The sequence below is a fragment of the Notolepis coatsorum genome, assembly GCF_963971535.1.
Source record: "Notolepis coatsorum genome assembly, chromosome: 9".
Lineage (NCBI taxonomy): Eukaryota > Metazoa > Chordata > Actinopteri > Aulopiformes > Paralepididae > Notolepis > Notolepis coatsorum.
This window is the reverse complement of record NC_140173.1, coordinates 83,707,659-83,712,315: the sequence shown is the minus strand read 5'-3', so window position 1 is coordinate 83,712,315 and position 4,657 is coordinate 83,707,659. Positions and strand designations below refer to the sequence as shown.

Sequence of the window (4,657 nt, the reverse complement as noted above, 5' to 3'; positions counted from 1 at the left end):
ACGGTGGACCAGCCGCCTGTAGCCCCCCAGCCGGACCCAACTTATTGGCAGCAGGCGCAGCCATCCTCTTCGGGGAGTTAATTTTGGGAGAGAGTAAAATTCTTGTTGAGCATGCGTTACAGTACTACACGTTCTGTCGAGGGAACAAGAAGAGCAATATGTCTTAAGTTTTAAATAAGTCTTTACCAACATGACTACAATATTAGTAGAGCAGTGACATTTCTTAAGTGGGTTAGAATACATTCTAACATTATTATTTAAATGTATGTTTACCTGAAGGGCTACAGCTTCAGCAACAACTCTGGCATAGGTTTCCTGTCTCTCCTCTGGGGACAGGAACGGCAGGGCTTTGAACCTTGGGTCAAGGGTGCTTCATAATAGACCTTTCCCCGCTGTCAATCACACAGAGAATAATAACCAATAAGATTGCCCGATCTTAAGGCCGCGCCCCTTGAAATAGAGCCGCCATGATGTCTCACAGATAGCCAGCCAGTCCTTCATTGTTGTTGTCGAGAAAATGGTTCTTAGATGTGCTTGGGGAACGTGCAATAATGACCAGAGATATCCAGAAAGACTAAAGGGAGCGCGTTTTATAAATTTTCCAAAGCCTAAAACACAGTTGGAAAAATGTTTAAAGTGGATTAAGGCTTGTGGACGGCCCCATACACAGCTGAATGTGGACAAGATCAACAAGAACAAGGCTGTATGCTCAACGGTAAGCCCGAAAAATATGCTTCAGTAATATATGCTTCAACATTTGAGTTAAACAGAAGTCATCACTTGTTATCTTATATATACTGTATATAGATAGATAGATAGATAGATGGCTAGCCGATCGTTAGGTAGCCAGCTATTCATAGCTAATGCTAACGCATTAACGTTAACCTAACGTCGCCAAAAAGAGTCTCCGAAAACATTCCGATCAGTTCATGAGCTGAAGGAAAACTACATATAGCTACAGCTACTTAGTCAACACCCTTGAAAATTATGAATTGGAAGTTGTCCAGTTGATTCTAACAACCGAACTAACGTTAGCTAAATGTTAGTGTACTGTAAATGTCCAAACCCCCCCTCCTAATGTACAGTTTCCTCCCCCTCGTATGTATATATTTCCTGTTAGGATATCTTTTTAACAGTACTGTATATTTGCATATCTTGGATGTCACAAATGTAACAGTACTGTATCTGTATGTCATAAATGTCATGCTATATATCTGTTGTGTATGTCATAACACATAAATGTCATTATGAATTGAAAATGGGGGACCCTGATGTAAACAAGACTAAAGTCTTTCTCTGGTCTGCATCCCCTTAACTATTATGTGTATTGAGCTGTACTGTATTGTACCCATTCTGCAATCTGTTAATACAGTTTTCAATCAGCTAGCATGAGTAACCTGAATGCCTTACAATCTGTGATCCACTTTCTCTTCTCTGTCATGCCTATCTCACCTTATAGCATTTTGTTGGCGGGGATGGACCTACTGTGCAATATCCAGACCCTATAAAAGCTGATGGGACCACATGTAAGTCGGTGCGTCCGTTGCCAAAGAAAAGACGCCTGCTTGATCCTGACAACCCCCCATCTAAAAAAGAACTACTGCAGGAAAATACTAACTTGTAAGTCCTGAAGACTGGGTATTGTCAAAGTCCTTATAGGCGGTATTGTCTGAATATTGTGATGTGTTAGTGAATATGTGAATCACTAACTAAAAACACCATTTGCATGTGTGAATCAGATGTCATTTAATAATTTGTTATAAATGCTCATAGTATTAATTTGTGAACCAAAGATACTGCAAGTTCTTGTTACAATCAAACAATACATAAATAATACTGAGACCAAATGTTATGATTAATGAACAACATGGATTTATTTGATTATGATTTTGATATTTCACAGGGACATCAATCCCTCTCTGGATGTCATCAACCACCAATCGGAGCTCAGTTATACAGCTACACAGACGTGCACAGCTACTCAGACTGAAGGAGAATGTAAGGGTCTACCTTTCTTTTAGGAACTGAGCAGCATGATCTTTAAAAAATGCAGCAAGTCTGTGCAGTAATCTTTCCATAAATGGTATGTCTGGGAATATTCTTTCCACAAAGATATCTTTCTGCGTAAAAACTATGAATTCACAGAATTGGCAGCCTGTCACCATAAGTTGTCCTTGTATTTGCACATAATAGTCGTGCGTCTTCTTCAATGAAATACTGCCCCCCTCATCTTTGTGTAAACAGAAATCTGGGAAGTTGTCGCAAGCCTCCAATATCAAACAGTTTCTTGCCTTATAAGGACATTTCACTTCGACTATCCCACTCTCGCCATTGTCGCACAACTTCCCGTCAGGTGTGGCTCCTAAAAAATCGAACTCTGAATTGACAACAAGACCACACTTGTGAAAATGTCTGGCGGGATAAACCTCCAGATATTTGGCCTTGGCCTTTGCCTCATTCCTTTTCCCATACTCCAAAGCCGGGGCACAAATGGATGTCAACCGGAAAACACTCTCCAGAAATTTTGTTGTTGGGGCAGATTTTCTGTTTACCGCTTTCGCAAAGTTTGAAGCAGTCAGTCGTGACCTCCGCTCTTCAAACCAGTCATTTGAGAGAGCCTGGGCCCGAGTGCGTTCTTCCAGTGCTACCAGGTTTGTGTCTGCAGTATTCAGATCTTTGTAGATCGCTGGAAGCTTCACTGTAGAATAAAAGCAAAATGTTATTATTGTGATGTCATGTATATGTGGAAACTCCCTAACAATAATTGTAATATTTCTGTTTCCAGGGGTTTGCCCTTTAGAAGTATTGGGCACTGCTGTGGAAGGTGCAAGATTGAAGTCAGAGCTGGAGAAGAAGGAGAGGACGATAACCTGGTTGAGAGGGCAGCTTCTTGAAAAGGAACAGATAATACAGTCTCTCGAACAGGATGCTCAGAAAAAGACATTCTGTACTGTACAAAGTGTTGTCCAAAAAGAAACAAAGATCAAAGGGCTTTTTAAGTACTACACTGGGATCACATATGTTAGATTCATGTTATTGTTAGATTTTCTTGTGCCTGCTGGCTGTGATGCACCTTATGCAAAGGGCCGTAAAGACATGAGGTCACTAGGAAAATCCAATGGCCTATTCTTGACATTGTGTAGGTTAAGACACAACTTTGGACTTCAAGATTTGTCTCAAAGATTTGGAGTATCCATGCAGTCTGCAGGACTTGTTTTTAATACATGCATAGAACGTATGTATTTTAAATTTGGACAAATTAGCATATGGCCTCATAGACATTATTATTGAAAACATGCCTGAAAACTTTAGAAAGGAATTTCCTTCTACTTTAGTCATTATTGATGGTACTGAATTTAAGACCCAGGTGCCATCTGCACTGGCTTTACAAAGTCAGCTTTATAGTGACTATAAGTCAAGCACAACCCTCAAAGCATTGATTGGATGTGATCCAAGTGGGTCTGTCATTTTTGTGTCTGAGTTATTTACAGGTGCTGTATCCGATAAGGCGATTACTGAAAGCAGTGGTTTTTATGATTTACTTAAAACACTGAAAGTTCATGGTTACATCCAGGATGGTGATGCTGTTATGGCTGACAAGGGTTTTACAATACACGACGAGTTGAAAGAGCTTGGATTACGTTTGAATATCCCTCCTTTTGCTGCTGGTCATTCTCAGATGTCTCAGTCAAATGTGGCGTTGACTAACAAAATTGCTCGTCACAGGGTTCATATTGAGCGTCTTATATGTAAAGTTAAGACGTACAAAATCCTTTCAGATCGCATACCAACAACCCTTTTCAAAACGATAAACCAGATATGGTCAGTTTGTTGTTTTATGACCCTACAACAGGATGTGTTTGTAACTGATAAATGAAATTGTAGACCTGCATTACCTGATAAGAAAGTACAGAACCAATCTGGACTTCTCCAAAAGGGGTTGTGATCTTTGGCACACTGGTAGACAGGATAGTTGCCAAAGGTGTTCCAGTCATCCGTTGTAGATGGGCAATATCTTCCTCTGTTACAGCTGGAAGTCTGTAAATATTTAAAATATTGTATTAAATGTATTGCATATATTAATAATAACTTGGTCGTACTTTTGCTATATTTCTGAGATGGAAGAACGATGTTTTGGTCACTTTGTTAATATGAAAATTGAAGTTCAGTTCTGAATCTATGATAACCCAGAGACTTGTGACCTCAGATTTGATCCAAGGGGTTAGTCCTCCCAGGTTCTTTATTAACGTTTATTTTTTTGTTTTGGGGCCGATAATTAGAATTATAGATAGAAAACCTACATTATGTCCTCTGATGATATCACCCAGCAGTAACATGTAAAGGACCTAAGCAACTCCCTTGTGCAAGTCCATAGTTGTTGTCATATATCTCAGACATGTGGCCTCCTAGTTTAACATAGAATTTCCTCCCTCTGATGTATGTTTTAACCCTTCTGCCTTATTAGGTAACTGACAGAGTTGGCACATCAGTGCATGAAAAGATTGCATCACGTTCAAGGTCATAAAAAAACTTAATTTGTAATATTTATTTATGAATACCACTATAAGGATGGAGACCTTATTCTCATCAGAGTTTAGTCTGAGGTCACTGATTATTTTGGTGAGGGCAGTTTCAGTGCTATGCTATTTTATGAATC

The 4,657-nt window shown here is 39.5% G+C and overlaps 1 long non-coding RNA gene across 1 annotated transcript; it reads left to right on the top strand.

The window, feature by feature from the left end:
* The first annotated feature begins 514 nt into the window (after positions 1–514).
* LOC311234043 lies at positions 515–3,222 on the top strand. Its single transcript, XR_014620062.1, has 4 exons — positions 515–715; positions 1,460–1,620; positions 1,904–1,998; positions 2,786–3,222. It is a non-coding gene; the product is annotated as an uncharacterized lncRNA (long non-coding RNA).
* Positions 3,223–4,657: the final 1,435 nt, after the last annotated feature.